Genomic DNA, 12,005 nt, shown 5'->3' with positions numbered 1-12,005 from the left:
CTTATTGACGGTCCAAGTTGAAAAACTTGAAGTCAGTGTTTAGTGAAAACATGATCTCTGTCACGCCCTGGTGATAAGTCAAAACATGTATTCTTATTAGAAAATGCATAATATAAGTGTTGCATTGATATAAGTGTTTTTTTTCATGTTGTGCGCAGTTAAGATGGTTCTGCAGGACATTGGCAAATTCAGAAGGTTGGAAATATGAATTGAAATTGAACTTTTCTATAGTGTACTGCAGAAGGCACTCTGTTGCGTGCGAGTCTGCTAATGCTCTACAGATGAAGTTATTTTTGATAACAGCTAGCCATTTAAAATTTAGAGAATAAGAGGTTTTACCTATGCATTATTCATGCTTTCTGTAGGGCCTCAAAAACTGAAGCTTTCTACGAGCTCTCCGTCTGAGCTGCGAGAGAAGCAGGTAAGAGTACAACAAATTTCTCTTTTCATATGTCTCTCTCTTTGTTCCTGCCTCCCACTATAGAAACATGACACTCTTTTTGTACCTTGCATTTCTTCACTTATCTGTCTAGATAGGTGGTGACCTGAACATTACACCCACATTTTGAACATCTTATTCCAAAAACAACAGGCATCGATTTTTGGTTATACTGTAACAGCCTACTGGGGGCTCTTTGCAGTCAAGATCTTCTTCAACATGAAAGTCAGAAAAAAACGTTTCTTTAATTTTTCTTTTCTTTTCTTACTGTTGGAAAGTTGGAAGCACACTAAGGTACAAAATATCATTGTATGCTGTTGCATTAAGATTTCCCTTAGGGAGAAATGTGTAGCATTTAGGGGGATCTATTAGCAGAAATGGAATTTAAGATGAATAAGTATGTTTTCTTTAGTGAATAATCACCTGAAAATAAGAGTTAGAGTGTTTTCGTTTTCGTCCCAAGCCCCCAGGAAGTGCGCCAGTCATCGATCCCGACTTTCGTAGTGGCCAAACGGCAGTACTGCAACTTCCGTGTCAGTCACGTGATGCCATTGGGCCCAAAAAAACTTTTCCCATAGACTTACATTGGGAAAGAGACATCTGTAACTCAGCGGATACTTTTTTTTTTAAGTGAATCAACTTCCCAGTACAAACACTCTAATAGCCCTTATTTCAAAAATTACGTTTTTAAAGTTGTAAAACGCACTTATAGCCGAATCCAGAGTTATTTCCCTTCCTCCGTTCATGTGAGTGAGACCCAGACCGAGGCTGGAGCGCAAACCGTGACGACGGTGTGACGTTAAGACCCCGTGACCAAGTCATCTGACCGAGTGGACGTTACTCCGCCAAGATCCAGGTACTTTTCCAGACGAAAGTCGAGCCATTTAGGCTTCATGCGCCAATGAGCAACTCTCATAGGAATGACCGGGGCCCTGCCTCCAACGCTGTATCCAGTTCTTTTAATACATCCATGTTGGTCCCCTCTCCACGGAGTCCGCCATGTTTCTTCAGTAGCCAAACCAAACACTGTTAACTTTTCCTGCGTGGGCCGGAGTCGATAACGTTACTCGCTCGAGTCGCCGCCGCTCTCTCTCTTGCTTCACCACTCACTTCCCACATACACACACACACACACTACTCTACTTTACTCTTAGAACAACTAGCTCTAGAGAGGGTCATTCGCATATTCGGCCACGGTAGCAATCATACATGCTTGGCACACGGGGAGAAGATGTTATCTGCAACCTCAGCGCTAGATACCGCCAGATCTTACACACTGTTCCTTTAATGGGAACTGAGGGGCCTTGCCCAAACCATTAAAAAACAAACGGGACAGGGCATCCATATACTTTCGGCTTTTGGTCTGTGTATCTATCTAATTTGTTGCATCTTTCAGTGGGTTAAAGTGTTTACATCACAAGCTGCTTAACCACGCTGGCAATTGCTCAGGGCTAGGTGGGAGAGGAAGAGAGAAAGACTGTGTGATTGAAAACATAAGATATAAGGCAATAGATGTAGAGACAGAAGATAAATATAGAGACGAGGGAATAAGAGAGAAAGAGCGAGATGTGGGGGGGATACAAAGAGAGAGATAGAGGGGGAGATCTCACCTTCTATCTACTGAATATCTCAGTCTCTCTCTCTCCCTCCATCTGGAGAGGCAGAGGGAGCGAGAGATAGTGTTTGCCCTTGCAGGTTGTAATGAAGCTGTGGAAGGATAGATGACTCACTTTAACACGGGCAGAAGAGAAATACACACTCCAACATCACTCAGCTGACCTGAGTGTGTGTGTGTGTGTGTGTGGGTGCATCTGGTGTGACACTCTTTGTGTATATGTGTGTTTGTGATGGTGATGGTAGGAGTGTGACAATAGAGACTGATGCTGATTATATAGGAGACTGGATGGAGTGATAAAGGTGTCACGGAGATGGACAGACAGTGATGGAGAGGTTTGTGCTCTGCTGTGCACCCATGTGTGTTTGTGCATGCACCAGGGCCTTTTCATGTGCATTTGCATGTGTTGGCGCATAAATCTTTGTGCAGACATAACGCATGCAAATGTGCTCTTTTCTGTGTATGTGTTCAGCCTGGCATTAGTAAGTGAAGTACATATCTATACGTGCACCTGTGAGTGTGTGTGTATATGTGTGTGTGTGAGAAAGAGAGAGTGCATCATGGAGAGACAGATAGAGGCGTCATCACGCTGCTAGAGGGCTTGGCGCCACGTCAGCACTTCTACAGTTCAGCCAAGGACTCCTGCACACACTGTCCATCCATCTCCATGTGTCTGAGGGAGGGAAAGGGTGAGAGGGAGAGAGAAAGAGAGATGGACTTCCTGCTAGATGACTGGAATCAGGAGGAGAGTGGGGAAAATGGTGGATGGAGGAATAAAAGATACCAAACTTGCTCTTGTCAAGGACCCTGAAATAGATCTCTGCTGCATGTGACTGCGTGTATCAAACTGAAAACTCAGCCAAGCTGTACTAGCTGAGCTATCCCATTCAGATCATGGTCCACTCTAGTGTTCTGGCCCATGCAGCATGCTGTGTTACTGGACTCTTAGCTCATCCTTCCCTGAGGAAAAGTAACCAGCGGGCCTTTACTTCTCTTAGCTTTCTATTAGTGGAATAACCTTCCCAGGATAGTCAGAAGTACAGAGTAACTTCCTGTTTTCTGATATATCTAAAAGCTTATTCTTTAAAAGACCCCGCAGGTTCCCTTCCTTGCTGAATCCCACTGCACTCTGGAAATCCTTCTATCGTGTTTAAAAAAACAGACCTTTTCTCCTTAGCTTATGTTTCTGTGCCTATTTTTTTTTAATACATGATTATCGTAAGAACACGAGAATGTTGTTACATCTACTCGGAGAGCGCTGTGGCTCTGACTCTGGGGACTTTTAGTCGGAGTAATTTGATGGATCTCAGTCTTGATTAAAAGTGTCTGCCTAAAGTGTTGAAGTGTAATAGTTTTTTCTCCCAGACATTATCTGAGATATCTTTTTTGCCTTTGAAAATGAGTTATTAAAGGTGCTAAATTCAATATTCAGAACATTAATATAGCAGCAAACAACTATTTGCTAAAGATATAGTGGAGTAATGTCTACCTGAGCAGAGAATGAAGTCACTCTCCCTCTGTGTGTGTTTTAATCCAAGCTTCTCTGTGTTTTTTTGACATTGCCGCGTCGGACGCACGTGCCTTTTATGCATGTGATTGTGCTCCACTGGCTAGCTCATGGCCGCCGCTCTGCCCTGCGCTCAGAAGGCGGCTACAGCTGATAACGCTGTCCCGACCGACGGCGTTGTCGCGGAAGCGTAGCACCCACACTCTGGTTCCCTCTCAGGTAAACACTGTTAGCTCTGTCAGCACTGTTGCCGTGGTCTTCCCTGTTTGTGCTCTTAGCACTATTAGCACCGTTAGCTGCGAGCCTCTCAGATGTTAAGAGCCGTGGGGAGGTAATAGAATAGATAGATGCTCCTTGGCGTGAATGAGGTATTTTCCGATTATTCAGCGCAACTTCCTTATTTGCATCAGACTCTCACAGCCAGTCAATAAACTTTCTGCTTTCTAGTCAGCTTCAGCAGTTAGGTGTTTATTGAATTTGGATAAAACTTATTGTAAAAATACCTTTAACTGCATTTTAGGAAAAGCACCTCTTAGTCAAGCACAATGTTTTCCTGTCACCACCGTCATAACACTATTATGTGTTAAACACGGCCGTCATTCATGGTGCCCTGTGATATGAAATACCTGTGTCTCGTTGGCTGTAAACACATGCTTCATGCTGACAAAGTTGTCAGTTTGAGTATAAATCATAACCTGTCAGATGTCATCATGTTTACTCTACATGCCTCACTCTCTACCCCTGTCATTCAGTGTTGCAAAATATTGGACTCAAGGATAATTATATCATGTAGAAGGTTACAATCAGAGCAGTTTACCACTGTTGTGATATTCATTGGACACATGGAAGCAGCAGGCAGAGTTTAATGCCACCGAAAATAGTTTGACTTGCTTCAGAATTTTTAAAGGGCACAAGTGGGAGTTAGACAGAGAGAGCTGAGAGGGACAAGACAGTTTGTTTTCATACACTGACGTGCCTTTACCAGTGTGTGTGTGTGTGTGTGTGTGTGTATGTGAAGCAGACCATGTTTAACAGTTGGCCCGGGGAAATGTCATTCACCACTCGCCATGTGAGCGTGATGTAAAATGGAAATGATTTTGTATGGGACAGAATGGAGAAACATTTTATCTGGTTCATTTGTAGCTTCAGTGTTTTCCCTACCGTGAAATAGGTGAGTTTGGACTCCACGGATAAAAGAATTTCATCAGATCTGGTTTCAGTGGAGAGACCTTCAAACCTGCATGCTGTGTGAACCTGGGGTCCATGCAGAAAATGAAATGAAGAGGGTTTGGTGAGGATGTTTTTTTGTGTAAGACGTACAGCACAAAGGGAGGGATGGAGAATAAGTTCATGGCTGCTTCATGGGGTTGCTTTTGGCCATGTTACAGTAACTGTAACTGATCAGATCAACCTTCACAAATACATTCACAGACACTATAAACCCTCAAAGAACTGAGGGGAACTCTGTGGTTCATCATTACGAGTAACCATAGACTGCATATAAAGATGGATGACGCGTCTCCACTTCCTCCCACTCTACAGAAGGGAAGCCAAAATATCCCGGATACAGGCGCTGGCATGTTGCGCTTTTGACGTCATTTGGAGCCAGAGTCTGTGCAGTAGTGATCGGGGCGGTGGAGCCGCAGCATCGAGGCACCGCCCATACACCTGTTCGAACCAAACGCAAGCCGAGCACAGCCACAGTTTGATAGCAAGAGAGAATTACAGTTGTCAATCATGATGTCTCACCCCCTTTTCACAGCATCATATAACCAATTAAATCCAAATTTATCCATAAAAAAAACACTTGAACATACAGCGTGATAATAAATACCTTAAATGACAGTAATCATTTTTGGGAAAAATGTATTTAAGGTGTACTTTGACTTTTTAGTTTCACCCATGTCCCATCCGCTAACATGGATGGGACATACTGCTGGCTGCAGTATATGACCTATGTGATGGAATAATTGATACACAAGTTAACTTAGGAAGGAAGAGGTCCCGGAGCTGATGATGTCTTACAAAGAAGGTTTATTGAAGCTTGATCAAGGAGCAATTGTCAGGTCTCCACATTGAGGTGCTCTCTGCGTGAAGGCCTCGCAACTCTGTCCTTCCTCCCTGGTGCTCAGTGTCTTACCCCTTATCATGTTTTGACTTACTTCGTTCCTCTGGCATCTCTGACCCTGGTTGCCCTAGCGACTGGCTCTACGGTCTCCACTACAGACCCAGCTGTACAGATAACGGTGGCTCCTCTAGACAGGACTCCAACCCAATAATGTCAACAGAGGGACACTCTGACAAACACTCTGACCTTTCTACCAATAAGAGAGGAATTGATGGAAAATTCCATCACAACCTATACTGCAGCAAGCCACCAGGGGGAGATTGAGATGTTTTGGCTTCACTTTTGGGGAGCTGTCATGTCGTCCATCTTTGTATACAGTCTATGTGAGCAACCACTTTCACATACATGTCATCATGTGATACATTTACATACTGTAAAAATATTAGCTGCTTTAAATTTGTTCACCTACAACATATTTCAAAGGGAAAACTGCACTCATATAAACACATTCATCATAATATTTGTCCATCTTATTTTTCAAACAAAAATAACCCTATAAGTATTTCATTCTGCCAAAATGTATATTTAATGCTCTGTGCCATCATTTATTTTATAGTTCATGTGTTTTGATGTGAGCATTGATGTCATATGAATTGTATATGACCAATATACAACACAGCTTAGTGCTGTGTGGCATCATTAGTCATTCTACTATTGTGAATGAGTGAGTAATATTCCTTTCTCTCTCACACACACAACCCGGGAATATGGCAGTATGCTGATCGTTGGAGGTGACACTTTTTGCACTCGTTAATTCATACTCATGAATTTCCGATGGGGTGTCACATAATGATGTCATATTATCTTCTTTTTTTAAAACATTTTCAATTCTTTTGCTGTTAATTGTGACACTTTTCCCATGAGTGCATCACCACAGAAATGTTTTTTTTTTTATTATTATTATTTGTTCTCCCACAGCTGTGATTCAGTCCCATTCAATTCTATGGAAACTCTCACAAAATGAGTGTTCTGATTGAATACAATATGTACATAAATATACAGCAAGTTAATTGCTGAAATGATTCTTTACATTTCTGATTCGGCTATCCTGAAACACCTTGTTATGGTTCTTTATGAAAACCAATAAATAAGGCTACCGGTAGCTGCCTGCAGGTAAATGAACCGTTTCTACTGTAGCTAGACAGTTGAAAAAAAAAAAAACTCCCACAATGTGACAAGTGAATGGTGATGAGAAATAGACTGAAATTCAAAATGTAAAGATATACTTTTGAGGTTTCATGAAGTTTCAGAAAGCTTGGGGAGAAAACCAACATAAATCAATGTCATGTGCATATACTTTAGCTCACATCTAACTCGTCAGTTGAACTTCAGCATAATTATATTTTTTGACATTTAAACAAATTAAATTACGATAAACAACATGCATTTTGAATATAGGGTTAATATAAATATATACCCTTTAGACTTGAAGCATTTTGAACCACATATCAGCTCTATGAGGGAACAAACAACACTTCAATCAACTTGTCGACTCCATATAATTGTCACTGAAAAATCAGCACTCTGCAAAACAACACTGAAAAATTCTACACAAGATGCTAATTTGTTAGTTTGTGACACCCGTATTAAAACTCACATTATCTGATTTCCTGAAATCTTGTAGTTTCCTCCTCCCTTAAAGACTAATAGCTTAAAATGTGAGGCCACAATGCTTTCACTTCAACCTTTGTACAGGTACAGATAACGTCTCCCCCTTTATCTCCAACACACTCTGGTCTGTGACTTCAAAATAGGATACTAGTACAACTGTTCTTTTTTTTTACCTTAAAGGGTGCTCAAGGGTAAACTGCTGGAAATGGGAAAGGTGGGGAAAGATGGAGATTTGAAGGGTTATGAGAAGAGAGGCGAGGTGTCCTTTAGTCACGGGGTTATGAAGCATTTTATCACAGCTTTTCTCTGACTCCGCAGCTCCTCTGACATTATCAACCTCACACTTTGTGAAAGCAAAACTCTGTGAAAAAACTGCAACACTGCAGTCCTCAAACGAACGCCTCAAACATTTGCACATCCCAAGCATTTTGTAGCCAAATGTCTTTGTATGCAAATCAGGGATCAATTCTGTTTCTGATGAAAGAAAATGTACAAGTTCAGTGTAGCGGTCTGCTGTTGTTTACATTGTGTTGTAGCTTTTAACAGCTTCATAATCAAAGGCTTCTCTCTCTTTCTCTCTCTCTCTCTCTCTCTGCACTGTGTCTAACTCTGAGCTGTAATGGAGGAATAAATTGAAGTGCTGAGATTTCAGCGTACAATTATGTTTTATCTACTGCTCATTATTTCACACACACACACACACATACACACACACACAGCTGTGCAGACACAGTATGAATGCAGTGGGACACGTACAGTATGTATATGCGCTGACGCCAAATGCATGTAGCCAGACACAGTTTTTAAAGCCTGTGTGCTTTGTCCTTAAAGGACTTGGGAGCATTTTGCTCGAACAATTCTGATGTAATTCACCTCAATTCAATGATTTCTCCCCGCTCAGCTCTTTTGTAATTACACACTTTTCACTGCCGACTCAAATTAATTAAACTAGATCTTCAGTTGTTGTCTGCCTTCTTGCCGGCTGCTGATAAATCACCATCCAGCAATTCAGTCGAGGAGGTGGATATATTGTGGCTCTCCCATTATCCATACAGTGAGTTAGTGGTCATGAGGTTGATATATGAGTATAGGACAGCTTTATCCTCCAGTATTAGTCAGTAATGTTGGAACGGTTTAAGTGCTTGTGCTGTAGGTGCTTATACAGTACAACTGTGGACATGTGGATGTTGAGGGTGTTGCTTTGGATCTGTCTCCATTTGTTCATTCATTTATTCATCGTAGTAACATGCCATACCTCAAAAGCTAATGATTATTTAAATAATCAATTAATTTGCTGATTATTTTCTTGATTCATTGTTTTGTTAATATATAAGAAATTAATCTTTTAGCCATGCTGGCATGGTAGCTGTAGGAATGGCTATCCTGGCACTTGGTCCACCACTTTGGTCCAGAATGAATTATCTCAACAACTATTGCATGGATTGTGATGACATTTTTATACAGTCATGGTTCTCAGAGGATGAATCCTATTGACTTTCTCCTCCAGTACATAGTTTTGAATGCGATGGATGTTGCCATATCTATTGGATGGATTGCCATGAAATTTGGTTCAGACATTAATGTCCCCCTATGAACTGCAATAACTTAGGTGATCCCCTGACTTTTCATCTAGCGCCATCATCAGTACTTTGGTTCATGACCAAATACCTGCAAAACTTAAGACATTCCCATCAGCCTCTGTGCTTTGAGCTAAATGCTAAGTACAGCCTCACAGAACTGCTAGCATGGCTGTAGACTCTTATGCAGTCTTTGATTTATTTGATAGGCGTGATTCAATAGTTCTATATTAGTTTGGCCCAACACAACTCCATGGCTGGAAAAAAAACATGGAAGAGCTGGATGATGAGTAGGAGCTCCTGTGCCTAGAATTAATAAGGTTGTTGTTGTTGTTGTAACGGATGTGAGGTACTTGTCAATCGAACTTCTGCGACGTCCGTGGTGCCTGGCGTGTAGGGACATTTTTCAGGAGGTGCGCGTCTGCACGGCGCATCTTTGTGACTCTCTGTGAGCTCCTCAAACCAATCTCTGTGGCTCTGCGCAAGCTTTTCCGCAAAAGTATGAATTAAGCATAAGTCTTGTTGCCCTTAAAAATTACTTAAACCGAAGGTTCTCAAACTGGGGGGTGCGCAACCTATGGAGGGCCCAGATTTATTAAAAGGGGGATTACCGAAATTGCTGCAAACTAATTTTCTGTTAATCCAGTAATCTATTAATCGGCTACTCTAGTTTTGGGTTAACGATAATTCTTGCTATTGATATTTACTTATAAATTTTAACACAAGCAGGAATATGAATTTATCATTCAAAGAAGTTTACGACCATCACCGTTACCTGTTTCATTATCATGAATAGTATCGTACTGTTCAACTAAATATAATGTATATTTCTAAAATGGTTTATGATAAATTGATTCATATTCAACAAATGGAAGTCTGGCATCATTATTAGGCTAAGAGCCATAAATTACTGAGAGGTAAGAAAATGCAAAAATGGTATGGTAAATGTAAACAGTTGGGAATAAGAACTCTACGAGGAATAGTACACACTGTACGTCACATTATATTTAATGTTAATTTTCTACTCTATCAACAGCATATAATGTATTTCCATACTTATCCATGTCGGCATCAACAAATACATCCAGTTTAAGCATGTGTTGATGCTGCTGTGTTTGTGTTAATGAAGGCAGAAGATGGTGTTTATTTGGAGCTGCTTAATTAGCTGCAACAGTAATGAAGCCACATGGGACACAGTGTTGGTATCTGGACGGCCAGGATAGGAAGATTATTTAGACTGGATTTGTCCAAGAAGCCGTTTTTTTTTTTTTATTCACTAAATAAGCACAGACGCAATTCACACAATACACAAAAACACACACACACGCGCGCTTTCTTCTCTTGATCTGCTGCCAGAAGAGGTGTGTGCGTGAAAACTTCTTTGTGTGTGTTTTATGTGCATGTTTGTTTATCCCTTTGTATTCAAATGTGTATCTGTGATTATGTGTGTGTGTTTGCGTGCGTATTATCTATTTGAAGTAGAGCTACCGGGGGCATAGCAGGAATTATTTGTAGTCTCTTTATGAAGGGTTAGTTGATTGTAGAGATGTTACTGCTAAGTGCTTCAAATCTGCGGGAATTTAATTTCTTCCTAACTTTCATTCATTTAAGTGTCCCATTAAATGTGAACCAGCTGGGATTTACGTAACTTGTATTACAATATCATATAAACTGTTAAATTGTGATGATTCATATAAATTTGCTGGTAACAACGAAAAACTTTGCTCCAGCATTAAACACAGCGTAAGACCTCAATCATTTAAATTGGTCCTTGGAGACGCAGCAAGTTAATTTATAAACAGCAGCATCACACTTCACGTCCATGTGGGTGTTCAGAATAATGAGGAGTGTTAAATTTGAACAGGTCCACTTATTTATTGCGGAAAGAGAAGAGCTTCTCCCCAAAATTTGATGTGAACAATGACAAGGTGTGTGTGTGTGTCTTTGTGCACGTTTGCAACTACCTGTGTGTGTGCGTTTGTGTGCGTCTGTGCATGTGTGTGTTGTTCCAGGGAAAATGCCAATTTCAGCGATTCAACTGACGCAGGCTGACAGTGAAGGAGCAGAAACTGCAATGAGACTGACAACACACACTTTCTCACTCTCTCACTCTCTCTCCCTCTCTCTCACACACACCTACACCCACACAGACACACCTCACTTACCATGAGCTATCGTTGTCTCCCTCCTCACATTCTCACCTCGCCCATCTTTCTCATTCTCCCTTCATTCTCTCCACTCTCTCTCTCTCTCCCTCTTTTTCCCTTCTTCCTCCTCTTCACTACACGCCTCTCCACTTTTACTCCATTCTTTTCTTGTTGCCTCTTCCTCCGTCTTCTGTCCCTTCCTATTATTGCCTCTCCTTTCTCCCTTCTTTCTAACCCCTCCCTTCTTTGTCTCCTCTTTTTCCTCCTCCTCCACCTTATCCTTATTACTGTATCTCTGATATAATAATGATGGAAGCAACAAACAAGCTCTCTTAAACAAATGAATACATTTGTCTCTGTCTCAGTCAGAGTCGCAAGCAAATACCTGGATCCAGATACTTGTGTTTCTGTGTTGTTTAGTTCCTCAATCCAAAACTGGAATCTAAAAGTTGTAATGATTAATATGCAAGTAGAGCTGTCAATCAATTAAAAAATGTAATCACGATTTGATCGCATGATTGTCCACCATTAATTGTGATTAATCGCGAATTAATCGCACATTTTTTATCTGTTCAAAAACATTTGTCAAGTATTTAATACTCTTATCAACATGGGAGTGGGCAATAAGGCTGCTTTATGCAAATGCATGTATATATGTATTACTTGAAATCAATTAACAACACAAAACAATGACAAATATTGTCCAGAAACCCTCACAGGTACTGCATTTAGCATTAAAAAATATGCTCAAATCATAACATGGCAAACTGCAGCCCAACAGGCAACAACAGCTGTCAGTGTGTCAGTGTGCTGACTTGACTATGACTTGCCCCAAACTGCATGTGATTATCATAAAGTGGGCATGTCTGTAAAGGGGAGACTCGCGGGTACCCATAGAACCCATTTTCATTCACATATCTTAAGGTCAGAGGTCAAAGGGACCCCTTTGAAAATGGCCATGACTGTTTTTGGAGAAGTTTG

General features: G+C 41.0%; 1 long non-coding RNA gene across 2 annotated transcripts in view; it reads left to right on the top strand.

The window, feature by feature from the left end:
* LOC119496849 overlaps positions 1 to 12,005 on the top strand; it is a 108,856-nt gene that overhangs the window by 4,670 nt on the left and 92,181 nt on the right. For both annotated transcript variants that reach the window (XR_005208827.1, XR_005208828.1), the window contains exon 4: positions 366 to 421. This is a non-coding gene — a long non-coding RNA (uncharacterized LOC119496849). The remainder of the gene's footprint in view (positions 1 to 365; positions 422 to 12,005) is intronic.

Source organism: Sebastes umbrosus, chromosome 11 (genome assembly GCF_015220745.1).
Source record: "Sebastes umbrosus isolate fSebUmb1 chromosome 11, fSebUmb1.pri, whole genome shotgun sequence".
Taxonomy (NCBI): domain Eukaryota; kingdom Metazoa; phylum Chordata; class Actinopteri; order Perciformes; family Sebastidae; genus Sebastes; species Sebastes umbrosus.
Note: the sequence above shows the minus strand (reverse complement) of the source record. Positions and strands in the feature narration are given on the sequence as shown.